The sequence below is a fragment of the Boleophthalmus pectinirostris genome, unplaced genomic scaffold, assembly GCF_026225935.1.
Source record: "Boleophthalmus pectinirostris isolate CB_2022bp ecotype Guang Dong unplaced genomic scaffold, ASM2622593v1 HiC_scaffold_16, whole genome shotgun sequence".
Classification (NCBI taxonomy): Eukaryota; Metazoa; Chordata; class Actinopteri; order Gobiiformes; family Gobiidae; genus Boleophthalmus; species Boleophthalmus pectinirostris.
Genome location: NW_026571095.1, coordinates 4,532,203 through 4,552,190, shown reverse-complemented (window position 1 = coordinate 4,552,190; position 19,988 = coordinate 4,532,203). Strand labels below are relative to the sequence as shown.

The following is a 19,988-nucleotide window of genomic DNA, read 5'->3' as shown; positions in this document are numbered from 1 at the left end:
TGTGAACACACTGGATTGTAACCTAAGGCTCATTTCCATCCGTTGTTCCAAAGGGCAGGGGTCACATGGGCCAAACAATAAAATATTGTACACTCCATTCATTGCACAGTTTCCATTATAGCACACTACATCTGCTTGTCTCCATGGAGATATTACCTTTTTCATAGTATGGCATTAAACTTATCTTGCTGCATCTATCTTGCCTTTATCAAAGATGGTTTTATCTAGTTTTATCAAGGACCACTGCGTAACTTTTCAGCAGGGGGTCCGTCACCTTCTTGTTTCTATGGATATGTCTTTGCTCTGCTTGAAATGTTCCGCAGTATGACATTAACCAGCTCTACTTCACATTTATTCAGTTACCAGTGCTTACCAGCTCGCCATGGGATATCTGAATCATATGTACTGTGCTGAATAACTCAAATTTGATTTAATTAAAGGCCTATTACCACTGTACATGTGATGTCATGTGATTCAGAAAACTTTATTGATCCCATAAGGCAATTCATTAGCAGCATCTCAGAGCAGTTCACACATTGCTGTAAACCAATGGAACTCTAAATAAAGTACAAATTACAGTGTAAAACTTTCATAAAACTGTACCCTTAAAATTTAACAATTTAATAGCACAGGGCACAAAAGAATTAGAGAACCGGTTGGTCTTTCGTATCGGAGCATAAAACCGACGCCCTGAAGGATCAAAGACCATCAGGATAAAATGAGGAGCCAGAGGATGGAGCGGCTGAGCCAGGAGACCCTTCGCTTTGCTCAGCACCTGCTCCTCCCACAAAGAGTGCAGCTCCCTTAGTTTGATCCCTGTGATTTTCCAGCAGGTTTTAACAATATTCTGAAGTTTGTTTTTATCCTTCACAGACAAGGATTCAAACCAGCAAATAAAAGAAAAAAGTAAGAAGACTTTCGATAAAAGAACAATAAAAATTGTTAAGAATCATTTTGTTCACATTAAAATAGTTCAGTTTCCTCAATAAATATGATCTTTGCTGCCCTCGTTTGACGATGCTTTCAGTGTTTAGGTCAAATTTCAGTTTATTGTCCATCACGGTGCTCAGATATTTGTAGCTATCAACTATTTCAACATCATCACCGTGGACGACACTAACACTGTAATAAATGGATAATAGTTGTGGAAATGTTTTATAGTCATCAAACTGTACCATTCTAAAGCTCGAATATTTACTCAATTTCTTGCAATCTCTAAAATGAGGAGCTCTCTGGCCTTTTTGTTTTGTAAAAGTAGCTCAACAGAGGAAAAAGTTAGACCCCTGGCCTAGAAAAACAGGCATTCTGATTGTGAGCGGATCCCCTCTCCACAAACCTGAGCTGTAACTTGGTCTGGTTTGGTCTCCATGGAGATAGGAAGGTTTAATACCATACTGTGAAACATTCCGGACAAAACAATAACATCTCCATGCATTACAAAAGCATCTGGTGGACCCTCCAAAAGAAAAGTCACACAATGCACTTTCAAAAATATGCATTCTTACTCTCTCTTAGCTCGCCTCTCCACAGATCTCATCTTTTAGAACGATAAATTGCCTTTTTTGGAGACGTTTTGTATGTAAAAAGTGCCTCATAGTTGAATTTAACAACATCTGCTCACACGCAGCAGTTCAATATGAGTCAATGAACACGTCATCACACTTCACACATAAAGCTGTTATTTTTAAACGATCAAAACTCTTACAATAACAATAATATTTAGGTCAGATTAGAGTTGACATGATACTAAAATTTCACATTTCCACACTAAGGAATAGACGTGATACTCAATAAACCAATTCCACTACCATGTTAATAATAAAAAACACTTTCTTTAAACAGTGGTATTTTTGATTTTCATTATTAAATAGCAGTGCTTTCTTTTCTATTCCCATGTGTCTTATATGTGTGTAATCCCTCCAGGTAGATTCTACAGTGGTCCATGGGCATATACTAGTCTATGTGTTTATATTTGTTCTGATACAGCACCAGACTGTTCTAAAACTATTCAGGAAAGGCTCATTTCCGTCCTGTTAATGTGGTTTTTAGTGTCTTGTTTCGATACAAATTTTGGTATCAATTATGCTATGTTGAGACTGCAGCCTGATGTGACCCAAATCAGATTTTTTTCATCCCTATGCTCCTGTATTAGGGATGGGCATGATTAGTCGATTAATCGATAATTGATCATTAAGAATTTCATCGATTACGTAAATTTTAATCGACAAACCGAATGTAGGTTGCTGTGTGTAGTGTGACCAAACAGGGTCTGTACATGTGTCTCTGCATCAGAAGGAGCGAGACACAAACAGTCGGTCAGTCTGCAACATGCTGAAGTGCAAATTCCACGCTTTCCGTTCAGTTCGGGACAAGTGTGAGTCCATGTGCACAGTGTACAAAGCAGCACATGTTTCGGTGTCAAGTGGGAAAAAGTTTTACCAGGTGAGAGTCGCGCAATGTGGATGACGAGTCCCCACCTCCCTCCCCCCGTACGGTGTCCTGGTTTTGACAAACGCAAATACGGTCACACTAACCTGTATTCCACTGATTCTGTCTGACAAAAGTTGACTGCATCAGCGCACAAGAGTTTTTTTTTATTTATTTATTTTTTATCGCTTAGTTTATGCAAATTAGCAATGTGGTTTTAAGTTTTGTTTCTGTGAGAGTTGCGCAAAACTGAATTAAACACATTATAATGTCAAACGGGCTGATGTGGCTCTAGAGTGTTTACGGTTTATATGTCGTAAAGTTGAATTTATTTATGCAGATTAGTAGTGCAGATAGTAATAATAATGATGATCATTTTAATATAAAAACGTTAATGACTAATTAATCGATCATTAATTCGTCCGACGACCGATTAAGAAAATTTCATCGAATGCCCATCCCTAGTCCTGTATCTGATCTTTTAATGATGATTTTTTTCAAATGTGACCCAGGCCACTTGGATATGTGCTTCTAAAACCGATACATATTCGATCTTTAGACATGCTACTTCAGTCTGAACGGACAGGTCACATTCATTCACCTACATGTCAGGCTCAGAGTCTCGTCAGTGGAGGGAAAGTGAGGTTAGTGAGTTTATTCATACTTGGGGGGATCGTGTATTCAGGCCAAATTGAAAGGGTCTTATCAGAACCAGGCAGTTTTAAATGATTTCCAAAGAAATGTCCGAGCCCAGCTACAGGCGGTCAACGAAAACTAAAGAGCCTGCGAGACAAATACAAAGAGGTTAAAGACTCAAACAAATGAAGCAGCCGTGGACGTGTAACCTGTCCATACCAAAAACCAAAAACTGGACTGTATTTTGGGAGACAAGCTCAACGTTTAGGCGACATGATGTTGTTGTGTCTCCAGTGCACATACAGGACACTTTTGGAGCTTTTAAAGTTCACACTGGAGATCACAAACAAGTCGCATTTAATTGGAAATGTGAACGACCTCGAAAAAAACTCGGATTCCCAAAAAAAAATCCAAATTGAGCATTAAGCCCTGCAGTCTGAGCGGAGCCTTAGTGTCTGATTTTCGATACTTTTGACAAGTCTGATTATTAGTTTCATTATGTGAGCAGTTAGTAATTTGTCTTTTGTTCTGTGATTTTTCTATCTCTATTTACAAAGTTGACTCCTTTAGAGGAAGCTGCAGCAGTCCCGACCTCACGACTTCAACTCTGACCCGGTGTACAGGTCAAGGGTCAACAGTTTGCAGACAGATTCATTTCACTTGACAACAGCTGTAAGTGCCATTCTGAGTGGAGTTGAGATCTTTGCGATATATAAATCACACTGCACAATTATGATTAGGGCTGTGCACAAATATTGAAAATCTGATATATCGTATTGTTTAATGTGATGATACAGTCTCGATATTTTACTAAATTATTTTGTTACAGTTACAGTTTTGTTGTTTGTTTAGAGGAAGGAAACTCGTTTATGCGACATATTTGACATTTTCACTGTTTTGAGGATTAAAATGTTTGTGTTTCATATGAGGTGAGATATGAAGCACAAGAAGTGGTTTAACAAAGACTTTTAGTATCACATTTCTCGATTATATTTACTGAACCATATTAAATTGATTTGAAATATATCGAATGGAAAGCTCACTGTATTGAGATATGTATTGTATCGTGGCCTATATATCGAGGTATGTATGGTATCGGCAACTTCTTTTTATTATTATTATTATTATTTTACTTATTTTTATTAAATAATTTTGGTGCAAGCCACATTATTATGAAACAGCAGTAAAGATGCAATACAAGTAAAATGACAATAAAGTGACAGTATAGATACAGTCATACACATTGTCTCCTCATTTATCATTCATAAAATACACTACACACACTACAACATAACAGAAAAAATCCTACAAAAGATAGTCATCCTTTTGTATCGGAAACTTCTTAATGCTTTAATTTCACAATACGATATTATTGCTATATTGTGGAGATGCAAACAGGACTGAAGAAATGCGACTTTTTGTTTTTCAAAAGCCTTGACAAGCCTTTGGAACAACATTAGTGTCAAAGTCCAAAGAATCAAGATAGAAAAGTTATTTTCATGTTTATGGAACAAAAGATCACAGTCTATGTAGTTTCCACCATTTTGTAGCTGTTGCTGCAATAAAACGATGCATATTAGCAAAGAAGAACTTACAATTTGATACAGCCCACGATATTATTCACTGATTGGCGTATGCCTGAACTTGCACTTCTGTTCGTTTTTGCAAACCATCTAGTGTATTCTGATTCCTGACCTAGTCGCTGGAGAGAAATGAAATTGAGCAGAGGCACTAGATGATGCCTAAATGTCCATAAAGCTTTATTTTAATGCTTTCGTGCAAAGAGATGACGCTGAAAATGTGACTACAGCTCTTCTAAAGGTTTGTAGTAAAGACTTTAAAAGGTGCATTGTGTAACTTTTCCGGTGAAGGGCCCTTCAAATACTTTTCATCATGGAGTTGTTATTGCTTTCTGCAGAAGTGACCTGATTGACCCGTAAGTTATAATTACAATTACAGGTTGTGTGCGTTCAATTCAAATAAGGAAACGCCGTCTATTTTAGGAGGATCTGATTTCCTGTGTCTGTGTCTGGTTACGCATCAGAAGTAGCAGAACCAACTCTTCTCAGATTCAAGATGGAATGTAAATGTCTTTAGTGATTATGATCAATGTTTTCAGTCTGTGGTTTTAATAGGATGAAGCCATTGTGTGTGTGTGATCCCAGCCTCACATGTACCAGCCTGCTCTACCACATCTCCACCTGTTTACTACAGTACACTGTCCTCACCTAACCTGACGACTACTGCACACAAAAGGTAGGCGTAATGCACAAAGCTGCAGACAAAATACTAACTAAATATTATTGACAATCCACAAGCTACAGATGATGAATGCTGCCTTTGTTACTGCAAATGTAACATTCACCCCTGTTAGTTAAAGGTCCGATATTGCGCAAAACTGACTCTCGTGAGCTTTAAGTCGTGTGATAATGTTGTTACACCGTCAAAAACACACCTGGAGTTGTTTTTATTTCATTCACACGTGTTTTTGTAATCCAGGGTTATTAGGCTGCCTGCATCTCCAAAGCTCAAAATGCTCTGTTCCACCTTCTGATGTCACGAAGCGGTAGTTTTCAAGTGAACTTTAATGTTTTGTTTCGTAGAGATTGGAAATTCCAGGGCTGAAAGTATGCAAAATATTCTAGAGAAAGTGTATGGAGCACTTTCTGTATTATCACTTGACATTACAGGTAGGAATGTGCAAAAATATCGAAATATCAGTATATCGTATCGTTTAATGTGATGATACAGTATCAATATCGCGGGCTGCTGCATCGATATAACACCAAGAGTATTTTTTGGTATATTTTACTAAATTATTTTGTTACAGAGCTACAGTTTTGTTGTTTGTTTAGTGGAAGGAAACTCATTTGACATTTAAATTTGAATTAAAATTTGAATTTATTCATGGAAAGCTAAATTTTCACACTTTTGATGATAAAAATGTTTGTGTTTCATATGACCTTTGCACAAGAGGTGGTTTAACAAAGACTTTGAGTATCACAGCCATGATTTAGACTTTATTTTTTATATCATAACGAAGAGAAAGTGCACTATAACGAAATATGTATCTTATCGTGGCCTGTGTATCGAGATATGTATCGTATCGGCAACTTCTTAATGATACCCAGCTCTAATCACAAGGGGTTTTCTGTTTGAAGGACACAGACTAAATGTGCAGGGTGAAAATGAAACAAAAGAATGAAACAAAACACAAGTCCAGGTCTGTTTGTGATAAGGAAACATAACATAGATCAGAAAATAGAGCAACATGGAACCTTTAATCTATTTTTACTTAGACTTAGACAAGCTTTTTTGGGCACAGTAGCTCACACCTTACAACATTACACATTATAAATGGTAATACAAATTCAAAATAAGCAGTAAAAATAGCAAGAGACTGGTGTCAAATAAAGTACTAATATGCAATTTGTTTCTGTGCAAGTAAAATAAAGTAAGTACAAAATAGGATGTGCACTAGAGGTGGTCTCAGAGATAGTCATCTGGTTATTATCTATTACATAAGAATGTTTGTTGAATATGATATGAATGTAGACCTGTATCTGACCTGTAAGAGTGGAGCTGTAGGAGCCTGTTGGAGAATGAACTCTTCTGTCTCTCTATACCTACAAAAGACACTCACATTATTTCAGAAAACAGTTTGTATTACTTTCACTTTCACTTCTGCACAATAATAATCTCTAAAAGTCGTTACGGATCGCTCCTGCCAAGGTCAAATCAACAGACTAATACAAGGGAAGTGTGGGCTGTACTGAATCATTCGTGGACCTCATGACGTTATGTATTTTATTTTCGTAAACACAGTCTAATCTGTATCAGCTTCAGTTTCTTTAGATGTTTAGAGGTTGAATTTGGTTGTAAAGTAAAAATATATTGGGCTATAATCAGCTCATCCCAGACACGCGACCTATGCAACACTGGCCGCCATATTGGTTATAGCGTTAATACAAATAATCGTAAACTCACGTAAACGGCTCTGGTGCAAACATTTATACAAGAACAAATGACGTGGTATATGAGCACAACTGCATTTTTATTAATTCATTTAGTTTTGAAGTTTCAGTCTGACCGTTACAAGTAGGATATACAAATCTTTTAGTAGAATATTTTCACGTATACATCTCACGGTACGATATTTATTACGATACTTTGTGGAGGTTAACAAAACTGTGAATAAGCTACTTTTTCCTTTTAAAGTACCTTGACAAGACTTAATCCAAAGAACTAAAATTTCAAAGTGCTTAGAACAGTTATTTCTTCATGTAGTCTGTGCTAAAACGGAGCAAAGGATCATGGTCTAAGTAGTTCCCTCAGTTTTTTTTTGTTTTGTTTTAGCTGCACCATAACTCTTCATTTAAAAAAAGAGACTTGTAATTCAATATATTGTGATGACCCACGATATTATTGTGAGAACTTTGACAATATAATATCATGATATTTCAGTTACTGTTAGATCTCCAGTTACAAGTTTGTGCAAAATCTTGGAGAAGCTGTTGTAAAGCCTCTATTTTTGTGCTTACTGCCTTGCACGACATTAATTGGCAAAAAAACACACATTTTAAAAGTTTTGTGTGTATAAAAAAATTACTTAATTGGCATAAACATAATAGGGTGCGGTAATATGGCCAAAAATACAATTAACTGTTAGTCTTTCAAACAAGTGAAGCTCTTTTCATTAGGTTAGGTTAAGTTATTCATACCCACAGGTAAATTTGTTTTGCAGATTTGAGTGGCAGGTCCCACATTTCACATTTCATTCATCCACATCATACACAATAAACATGTATAAAACACAGTTACAAAATAAAGTGTTACAGAGCTCCAGTGCAGAATGGATTGTTCCATCAACAAGTCGTTAAATTCATTCATCACGCTTGACAAAAATTACAATAAATATTAAATATATAAAAAACACACAATTTTTCCAAGACAAACTTACTAAAATGTATAGATAAATAGATTACAATTTATTCATAAGTATGATAGCGGCTGGAATGAAGCTCCTTTTAAAACATTGTTGAACGTTGAACAACAAAAACATTGTCATTCTTATCATATCCTATTGTTTAAGAAATTGTGAACTGTGAACTTCAGTTTGTATAGAGATCTCGTTGTAACTGCTCAATAACCCTGCTTTACAAGTATCAAAGTCAGGATCAGGATCAGTCAGGAGTCTTGATTTCAAGTTGCTAGCATTGAATCTTCGCAGTGCTTATTATTAGCAATGTAACAATATCGAAATCCCACGATAAGATATTTTCATGATATGCATCTCACGGTTCGATATTTATTGTGATGTTTTTATGGAGGTTTACAAAATTGTGAATATGCTACTTTTTCCTTTTTAAATTCTTGGAAAAGCCTTGAAAATCCTTTACTGTACAGTTATAATACAAAGAATTAAGATTTAAAAGTGCAGTTGTTTCCTCATGTCGTCTGCACTGACAACACCAAACGATCATGGTCTGTCAGACATGTCCAAACTATGGCGCGTGGGCCAAATGTGGCATTCAGACAAATTTTTCTTGGCCCTCAGGCTTCCAGGTGAATTGACCCAAATTACTTTGCATCAATTGAAAACTTTTTATTGCAAGTTTTTTTTTTGAAAAATCTACCTTGATAAAGTTAATATTCAATATTTAGTGTGTGATTTTAAGGCTCTAACATGAATAAAGACTGACAGCTCATTGCAACGTGTTAAACCTGCACATATTTTAATTATTTACTCTATTGAGCACCAGTCTAAGGCCCCCTATGTGGCCTTTGATGAAAAAAGTTTGGACATCCCTGGTCTATGTAGTTCCCTGTGTTTTTAGCTAGTGGTGCACCAAGGCAAGGCAAGTTTATTTGTACAGCACAATTCATACACAAAGTCATTCAAAGTACTTTAGAGAATAAGAAAGCCACTAAAATCACAAAGACAGACATAAAAAACACATAACTATTCATTTAAGCAATTCGTATTTGTAATAATTCAATATACTGTGATGACCCACGAGACTTTTGATGATACAAAATCACAATATTTCAGTTACTGTTACTTATTTTCCCATCAGATCAGATTAAATTTGATGGGATTTTACATGTAAAATACATCAAATCATATTATCAATGATATCATTTTTACTCTAGGTCACTAACTTGCACTAAGGAATTCCAAAACCAAAGCAAGCGTAAACAAAGCTTAGCAAGGAGCCCTAAAAAGGACACATGTGAAAGACCATACACAGCCCAGGTTAAACAATGAAAGGAATGTGCCATGTGACTTCAGATGAGATCAGCGGAGTCACACCGAAGCTCAAACCTCATGTGCATTACTGTAAGCCTGTGCTGATTCATGTAACAGAGAAAAAATAAATCGCCATCACATTCCTGCCTGTTCATTCGTCTGCTGTTTTTTCCTCTTCAAATAAATGATGTTGAAACTTTCTCTTACGGGAATCATTGCAACTCTAGGTCAATGATTATAGGAAAGCTTCTGGTCCAAGGTCAAATGGAAAAAAAAAAACCTGATAAACTCATTTAGAGCCGTCTGCAGCTAGTTTCACTTTATAGATAACAAGACAAGAAATTTTCCGAAGAATTATTATCAGGAATCAGGATGTATGTTAGTTTACAAGTTGCACAAAGAGATAAGGAAATAGCAATTATTCCAGACTGGTTTACAACAACTGACACACTTTCTGTCTGTCTGTCTGTTTTTGGAAATTTACAAAGAGAGAGAAAGTATGTTCTGAAATGGAAATTGAAAAAATAGGTGTAATTTTGTTTGCTTTTGACTTGCACTTTAATGACACTGTGATTTATCTGTTAATTATCTGCATCTTACTGTGATTGGAGTATAGATAAATGTGTGTCTTGCCTAAAGACACAAAAACAAAAGGGGAGATTGTGCAAGATTTGAACTAAAAGGTTGCTGGTTGAAGGGCAAAAACTTCTCCTTTGAAATCAAAATTGGTGCACATTTAGAAAGCGTGTTAAAGGTGCAATGTGGAGCTTTTCTTCTGGAAGGTCCACCGGCTACTTGTCTCTAAGGAGATGTAACCGCTTTACCTGGAATGTTTCACAGTATGGCATTACACTTATCTATCTTCCATTTATTCTGTTACAAAATACACAAATATCTATGTTGGAAAAAAAGTGCTTATTTTTCCGCAGCTCTGACCTGTAAACTTGGTCTGCTGGTGTCACGTGTTTGTCTTCACAGAGAAAGATATGTTTAATGCCATACTGTGGAACATTCCAGGCAATGCAATAATACTTTCCATGGAGATAGGCAGGTGGCAGACAACATATTAAAGTCATATTTATTTTACTTGATTCAAATGTTCTGATGAATGGGTCTCGGTCAAGTGGTAAAGGAGGGAAACAGGGGCAGATTTTTGACATTCAAATGTCTCTTATTCAGAAACTAGAGGGACTATTGAAATAAGTAAAGTATCAGAATGTAGGAAAGAGTTACACTCCAACAGGGTCAAGTTAAACCTGTGAGATTCTTTCAAGTTGTTGACAAAAAATTTTAAAACTCATGTCGGTAACGGAGGGAATGAAATATGCAGCACTTTTTGGGTAATAAATCCAAACTCTAGTGGTTCTCACTTACATATCCTTAAACTGGTTTGAATATTTGCTTCATATAGTTTTCTACCATATGGTACAAGATTAGGTTGAAAAACCTCTTACTTTTTGACTCATGAGATTTTTTATTAAGAAAGGTCATGGTAACGGAGGGAAAAGTAACGGAGGGAAAATTGTACAAGCAAGTAGAAGGTGCATGATTTTGTATAATGTGTTGCTTTTTTTCTTGTGAATACTTTAATATTACTTCAAAATGAAAGGAAACTATTTCTATAAAATATGTCAGTCCTTCCAAGAACATTTTTTTCATTTTAAATACATTTTTTATTTTTTTATTTTTTAATCATGTACCTTCATCAACAGTTCAAAGATGGAATAACACAAGATATGATGAAATACATCCATTTTTTTACATGATTTTCAGGTCTTTGAAATTTGGGAAATAATTTTTGTTCCATGTTTCATACATGGTCTGTTTAAAACATATGGAACTTTAGAACCAAAAATGGTACAGAAAAAATGTCAACAGTTTCATAAACTAGAGTACATATGTATCTGTTCAATACATTTTTATATCAGATGCATTAACTTCAATTTTTGGCCTTGATGTTTACTTCTGCTTGACCGGGCCCATATGCTTTTGAGAGGTAGTCATACTGTCAAACGTAGGGCTGGGCATTCGATGAAATTTTTTAATCGTCCGTCTGGAGAATTAACGATTGATTTTCGATTAATCATTAACGTTTTTATATAATAAGTATCATCATTATTATTACTATTACTAATCTGCATAAATAAACTCAACATTTCAACATATAAACCATAACCACTATCATCCCGTTTGACATTATCATGTGTTTAATGCAGTTTTGCACAAGTCTCACAGAAACAAAACTTAAAACCACATGGCTCATTAGCATAAACTAAGCGGAGGAAAAAAAACACTCTTGTGCACTGATGTGGTTCAGTTTCTGTCAGACTAAAGGACACGACTCAGTGGAATCTGAGTGTTCTTTCTGTGACAGAGGGGTGTTCTGCTGAAGGTGAGTGTGTTCTGTGTGTCACGATGTTTTCAAAGATCATGCATATGCAGGTTTAGCGCTCTTTATGTTGCAGTAACCAGGATACTGCGTCTACATGCACCATGATGAAACCGGAACACTGATGTGCTGTAAACACACTCACTGAGAGGTACAGTGTCTCCAAGGAGCCAGAGCCCAAACGTGGGACTGAGGCTGCAACTCCAGTGTTTGTGTCAGACACAGCTTCATATCTACGAAACCTACATTCCATTTGTCAATTAGAAATGAACATAATCAATAAAATTCTTAATGATCAATTATCGATTAGTCGACCAATCCCTAATCCTATACTAAAACTAATATCGAAACCAGATACTCATGTGAGCAGATGGCGACACTATGAAAGTCATATTCACAGGACAGAAATGAACCTTTCCTGAATATCTTTAGAGTGATGTTGAGGTGTATCAGAACAAGTATACGAGCACATAGACTAGTATACACATGGACCACTGTGAACCTATAAGACCACATGGTAAACAAAAGTACTAGGATTTAATCGAGGTGTAACGATATCCAAGTCTCACGATACGATATCGTCACAGTACGAACCTCACAGTACGATATTTATTGTGATATCATTGGAAAGCTCATGATATGGTGGGGAGGCTCACGATTAGAGATGTAAAAATATACAAATCTTTCTGTACGATATTTTCACGACATACATCTCACTGTACGATATTTATTGTGATATTTTGTGGAGGCTAAGCAGCTTACACTGTTAATATGTGACTTTTTCCCTCTTAAAATGCCTTGACAAGACTTAATCCAAAGAACTAAGACTTAAAAGTGTTAGAACTGTTATTTCTTCTTATAGTCTGCACTGAAATGGAGCAAAGGATCATGGTCTATGTAGTTCTCTCTGTTTTTTTGTTTTTTTTAGCTATTGCTGCACCATAACTCTTCATTTAAGCAAAGAGACTTGTGATTTGATATATCGTGATGGTTCACGATATTAAGGTGAGAACTTTGTATTTCAGTTAAATCCCTATGATTTAATGTTAAAAATTACATTCTATTGTCTAAAAAAAGAGTGTTTTTATTATCATTGCAGTATGGACGAAGATCCAAGTTCTTTTAAATCATAGAGGATAATAACAATACTTTAAACTGTACTTTGAATATTTGGTCTTTGTTTTAAAAGTCCCTGAAATTTCAACCAATAATTTACTTTCCGTGGTATTACAAAATGAGATTCTTAATGATACTGCAACTTTTATTTCCCTCTTGCAACAGAACAAAGAACAATGATCACAGGTAATGGAAAAGCACGGCAAGTTCCTTCTTTTGCAATCCTGATACTACAGTGAAATCCAGCTGAGGTGTGAGTGTATTCCACCGTACTGTACTACCTCTTGTACTTCTTGTATGTAGTACAGATGACATAATACTAGACATGTTTACATGATACACACTATCTCTGTATTTATAGCTGTGTTTGCCATGTCCCTTATGCAAATCTACAGAAGACGTCAAAGAAGCCAACATTATCAAACACAAAACATGACCCAATTATGACTGTAAAGATACCAGAGAGAGTCAAGGCTGAAGCAAGACACTTCTTAGGCCGGGAGGTTGTGGGTTAGACTCCCAAATGTGCAATTTCACCACAGAGTAACAGGTAGTTCAACTGTTGTGCGCGAGAAGAAGGTTGGAGTTTAATTTTTAAGAGAACATTAGAAGGAGACGGGGAGGTTGCTGGTTCTACTGCTGTATCTTTTTTTTCCCCCATGTATTTGAGCAAACCTTGACCTGTACAGATATACTGTAAGCAGCTCTTAAGGTCACAATACGTCTGCTGTGTGCCGTCTGCATCTGATTAGAGAGCGTTTTATTGTCTGATAATCAGGAAGTGCGTGTAATCATGCTAGTTACTGTCATTAGCTTTACCGTGACAGCAGGTCTCTGAAATCTGTGATGATATAAATGAACTAGCTCTGTTTTTCATCTTTTTAAAACGGTAAAATCTCATACAGGGAGACAGTCAGATGACACCACTAGACCAAAATACGGGTCAGATCTGCGGAGCATCACAGCAAGAATTCATGTGAATGAATGAATGAGATTAAGACACAAGATTTTGTTGTTTATGGTGCAAATTATTACGGAAGCCGAGAGGGGTCACAACAAACGCAAACGCCGCAACAAATACAAACGCCACAACACAAACGCAAATGCCACAACACATTAAAAAGCCGCAACACATTAAAAAGCCACAACGGAAGTGACCGCGGGACTCTATTTTCCGACGGACCGATCAGGCGGCAAGTGAAGAAGAAGAACTACAACGTGAAAAGTAAAGGAACGGAGAAGTTGGAAAAGTAAGTAAAAGTAATTTATTGTTTTATCATTATTCGTTTCATGTTGTAGTTCTTCTTCTTCACTTGCCTCTTGATCGGTCCGTCGGAAAATAGAGTCCCTTGGTCACTTCCGTTGTGGCTTTTTAATGTGTTGTGGCTTTTTTATGTGTTTGCATTTGTGTTTGTGTTGTGGCGTTTGTATTAAAAGAGTCCCGCGGTAATTTCCGTTGTGGCTTTTTTTGATGTGTTGTGGCTTTTTTGGTGTGTTGTGGCTTTTTTTGGTGTGTTGAGGCTTTTTAATGTGTTGTGGCTTTTTAATGTGTTGCGGCATTTGCGTTTGTGTTGTGGCATTTGTATTTGTTGCGGCGTTTGCATTAAAATAGAGTCCCGCAGGCATTTTCGTTGTGGCTTTTCTTGGTGTGTTGTGGCTTTTTGTTGTGTTGTCGCATTTGTATTTGTTGCGGTGTTTGTGTTTGTTGTGACCCCTCTCGGCTTCTGTAAATGATGGTATGGTACTGTGTTCTAATGTTGTTTCCTCATCACAAACAGACCTGGAGTTGTGTTTTGTTTCATTCACATGTTTAACACACAAACCTTGCACATTTAGGCTGAGTTTTTCTCTCAGACAGTAAACATTCAGCCAATTTCTACTGAATAAAAGATAAAAGGTAGGTAGAAAAGTACCTCAGAAGTTGGAACAGAGCGTTTTGAACTTTGAAGATGTAGACAGACTGAAAATGCAGACTTACTCAAGCGTGTGCGAATGAAACAAAACACAACTTGTCTGTTTTGGAGGAGGTAACAACATTCTAAAATGGCTTAAAGTTCACAAGAGTCAGAGTTTGCGTAATATAGGACCTTTAAAAAAACAGCAGGTTTTGTAATTTGCTAATGACAGCCGTTCAAATTGCTCTCGTACTCACCTCGTACGACCCCGAAATGAACCGCGACTAAAACAGACGAGCTCAGATCTGATAAAGTCGTCTGGGGTCACACGAGGACACTTCTAGAATAAAGCATTCACCAACTCTGCTACGGCTGCAGGGGTCCCATTCTCTAACACGTCCCCTGTGAATTACGCTTCGATTCTTTTACACACAACTACAGACTGTATAAAAAAGTGGAGTAGTGTTCAGCTCCAGTCAAATGAAGCTCATCAAGGTTTGCCGTCATGGGAGCGAATTTGGAGATAGGAATTTATTTACGTACAAAATACCAGGATCTTTTAAACTTTTTGAACAAGTTACGCACGCAGCCCCCCACAGTGGAGAGTTTTAAGTCTCGTCATAAGACCCACTTTTATTCTCTGGCTTTTAACACCGCGTGAGTTGTGTGCTCCTCTGTTTTTTATTTATTTATTTTTTTGTCATATATATTTTAATTAATTTAATTTTTTTTTCCTATATTGTGGTCTTACAGCCACACAATAATGCCACAAGATGTACAAATGTTCCAAAAATTCCCAAACCCCGATTCGCTCTCCCCACACCCGCCCTTAACAGACGCTGAGAGAAAAAAAATAAATAATAAGAAGTAAAATTAAGAAATAAAAAATAATTATAATAAACATAGTTTTTTTTATTTTTGTGTTTTTATTGGTTTTATTGATTTAATTTATTTATTGGATTTATTTATTTCTATTCTATGATTTTGTTTTTATGTTGTTTTTTAATTATTAATTTTTTTAACTGGTTTTATTATTTTAAGACTAGTATTATTTTAGTAGTTTATTTTATCATCTTGTTATTGTTGTTATTGTGGATTTGTGCAGCACTTTGGAAACTGTTTGTGAAATGTGCTAAAGAAATAAAGTGGATTAGATTGGATCATGTGGAGTGGATTAAAGGTGCACTGTGTAACTTTTCTGCTTCTACAGTATGCCATTTAATTTAAAGGTGTATTGTGTAACTTTTCTGGTCTCTCAAAAGCTTTTCTCCATTTAAATGCTATAACTTTGTCTGGAATGTTTCACACTATATTATTAAACCTTTCTATCTTCACGGAGACCAGACTAGACGAACCAAGTTACAGGTCAGCTCCGTGGAGAGGCGACCCCGCTCACAGCTCAAGTCTATACAGTCTATGGGCGGAACTTAAACTGAGAGCTCAGATCAGATAGTTGTCTGGGGTCACACGGGGACATGTCTATAATAAACTGTTCACTAACTCTTCTATGGCCCCAGGAGCTACTTTCTCAAACATGTCCCCTGTGATCACTTAGATCCCCTTACACACAGCACAGCCAGGGCCCATTAGTCTAGAGTGGGGCCCCTCCTCACCTCACACAGGCAGGTCAGGGAAGGATGGGGTCAGCCTCAGGGCACTTTCTACAAATAAACGTCTCAGAAGACTCCTTAATGACTTTCTGTTAAATACAAATAAAAATAAACATGTTAATTATGATTTGATGTGTGCTCTTTCAGCATGTCGTGTCATGTCATGGCCTCTAGGACTTGTGGTTTCTGCCTTTGAAGAAGTAAACCTGAGGAGTGGTCCATGTCAATCTCAGACTTTTACTTGTTTCTAGTGTATACACTGTATTATATTTATTTATTGTAGGCATATTTTTTAGGATTTCGAGTGTTTCCTCGGTAGGAGCCCTCTGCATCAGGAGTGGGGGTCGGCTCTGTGGCTGCAGGGTTCTCTCCCGTGGGTCCTGTGGTGGTTCCTGGTGGTGGTGGACGTCGCTCTGCTCCTGATGTAGACGGCTCCTCTGATGATGCTTTCTCAACTGGTTCGTCTGTATTCAGCCTCACAATTTACTAGGTGTAGTTTTGTGTATTTTACCATGTTAATGTGTGTGTGTGTGTGAGTGTGTGTGTGTGTGCATGTGTTGGGGATGGGTATTCGATGAAATTTTATTAATCGATCATCGGGAGAATTAATGATCAATTTTCAATTAATCAATAATGTTTTTATATAATAAGTATCATTATCATTATTACTGTTACTAATCTGCATAAATAAACTCAACTTTACAACATATAAACCATAAACACTATCAGCCCGTTTGACATTAGAATGTGTTTAAGCTTTACTTGCAGCTTTGTGCAAGTAGAAACAAAAAAAGTAGAACCAAAACTTAAAACCACATGGCTAATTTGCATAAAAAAAAAAAAACGCTCGAGTTCTGATGTGGTTCAGCTTCTACTAAAGGACACGACTCAGTGGAATCTGAGTGTTCTTTCTGTGACAGAGGGGTGTTCTGCTGAAGGTGAGTCTGTTCTGTGTGTCGCGATGTTTTCAGAGATCGTACGTGTGCAGGTTTAGTGCAGCTCTTTATGTTGCAGTAACCAGGATACTGCGTCTACATGCACCATGATGAAACCAGGACACAGATGTACATGTAAACACACTCACTGAGTGGTACAGTGTCTCCAAGGAGCCAGAGCCCAAACGTGGGACTGAGGCTGCAGCTCCAGTGTTTGTGTCAGACGCAGCTTCATATCTACACACAGAAACCTACATTTGGTTTGTCATACGAATGAACGTAATTGATGAAATTCTTAATTATTGATTATTAATTAGTCGACTAATCATGCCCATCCATAGTGTGTGTGTCTGGGTTGTTTGGTTGTGTGGAGTCAGGCAGTTGTGGGGGTTGGGTTGGTGGGTGGAAGGAAATGTGAGATTGTTTTTAATCACTGTAAAGCACTTTGTGTTACATTTTGAATGAAAAGCTTTATACTTTATAACGTTTGATTGATTGATTATATTTAAAGGAGACTTTTATTATGTTCACACATCATTGTCCTACTCTGAGTTGTATTTTGTATGATTCATGCATGTTTGAAGCATAAACCTTCATTTAATCTCCTTGAGTCTTGTCAAATCAAAATATCTCAGTGATGTTGATATTACAGTCTCCTGCAGGATTCCACTGACACAGATACATTTAGAGCTGAGCAAAAATCATTTAAATCAATTAACTGAATTAGAAGTGTTTATGTTCATTTTCCCTTCTTTCTCAGGTTGGAAACTGCATTGAAAATGGAAGAAAGGCGTCTCAGTGCAGTCAAGAGCGCGGAGTTTAACACAGGAGCACAGGGCTTTGAAATGCACGTTTACTCTAATAGTTTGTTTTATCTCATTCAAAAAAGATTTCCCCAATCTGCAATGTATTAAATTTAATCACTGAATATAATCTTTTCTGTTTTGACAATTTTCTGTAGATTGCAGAATAGTTTTATGCAGACTGTGAAATTTTACAGCCAAAGGAATAATATTTCCATGGAAACATGAAGAAGCCCTCCTGACTCCATTGTACTGCTGTTAAATCCATGTTTCAATCATCATAAATGTGGCCTATTTCATGCAGCCTGACTTCAGCACACACATCTGCACCCATTGACAAACCCAGACACTGCTGAATCCACCATAAGTTAATTAGTCAGCCTCTCCTCTCCAAAACAGGAAGTACAAGAGTGAAAAACAAGACAAGAAACAGGTGACGAGTGAAAAAGACAAAGAGCTGAGTCACTGTAGCACCACGTCTCCTTCTGAAAACACTGATCTCTCAAAGTGAACAGAGACACGTCAGATAAAAGCCAGAACAAAGAACAGGACTATTGATCTATTCACTACAAATCAGCAAAAACACGCCATATGTTTTCACGTTCGCTCCCGACTCATTACATAAGTTGTTTTGAATTCCACAAAGAGGCAGAGGAGCGAGGAAACATCATTGTGATAATAATTACAGGGCATTGGTCTTATTGACACTTTGCAGCCGAGGTTGTCAACACTCCCTGTGGTGAAACTAACTGCAAGCACTGCTCTGTCAGAAGCGCTGGTACTCAACTTTACTTTAACAGAATCAGACCAGAAAACTACAGCAACAGGTGAGATGGTTTGTGCGCTGAAACAAATCTCTCGAACGTAAAATTACTGTCACTCTCACCTTTTTTGTTGAAATTCAAACTTCTAAACAGGACCATGGATGCTCGTATGTTTTGCAGGTTTTCTTGTTTGCAAACTAACTTGGAACATTTTTTGCCAATAAAGATACATAAAAAAAAAAAAGATGACCATGCAAATTCATGCATTATTCATTTACTCCATACTAGTCGGTGGTGGTACTATAACGGGAACCAGCTGGAAAGTCCCCATGAATTGTACCCTTTATGAAAATAAGTTAGTTAATCTATATATATTTTGTCATTATAGATAATGTACACAGACAAATCACAATATATCTCAACACATTTGTTCATACTTACAAAAAAATATACATATTTGTGGTCTGTGCTGCAATTGTTTCAGGATTTTATTTTACCTATTTCAATGAAGTACATATTTAAGATCTTCCTACCAGTGATTCTGAATGATTTTTGTACAAATTCATTCCGTAGCTTTTCTTCCCAAATCAACAGTTTCATGCAGTTACATTACATACATTACAGTTAGATGCTATAGGACATGGGGAACAAGAAAAAATGATTTAAAATACATTTTCTCAGTAAACTTCTGCAAGTAAACGAGGATTATATTGATATTAGAGACTGAAAAAAACGTGTGCTGCTTCGGGAAGATCAGTAAAATGACATAAAAAAGACCCCACATTTGGTCTGGTACTTTCACATTTCATTTTATTGTGATATAGAAGCAGATTTTCTAACTCAATACATCACAGTGTGTGATGTGGTCGACTAAAAACCAGTGAGAACGTCCCCCCTCTCCCGGGCACAGCAGTTACCCGTGTGCCGCCCAAGAGAAGGGGGCGTCCGGAGGGAGGAGGGGGACGTTCAAGCCAAGAGAATGGGACGCTCGAGCCGGGACTAGCCATACATCTATTATTGTTAATCACAGTTATTCTTTTGGCTGTTATAATTGTGACACAAATTTCCAGTATCATTCCATGCTGAAGTTAGTTCACCATAGAAAACATAGACGCTGCACAAAGACCCGTCAGCAACAGCAACAGAGCTGAGGATCATGAAGA

General features: G+C 36.9%; 1 protein-coding gene across 2 annotated transcripts in view; it reads right to left on the bottom strand.

The window, feature by feature from the left end:
- Positions 1-19,988, bottom strand: part of gng12a (guanine nucleotide binding protein (G protein), gamma 12a) — an 88,151-nt gene that overhangs the window by 45,453 nt on the left and 22,710 nt on the right. The window contains exon 2 of one of the 2 annotated variants that reach the window (XM_055151443.1): positions 6,632-6,689. The exons of the other annotated variant lie outside the window; for it this stretch is intronic. The gene's annotated coding sequence lies outside the window, so the exon portion shown is untranslated. The remainder of the gene's footprint in view (positions 1-6,631; positions 6,690-19,988) is intronic. 2 annotated transcript variants of the gene reach the window in all.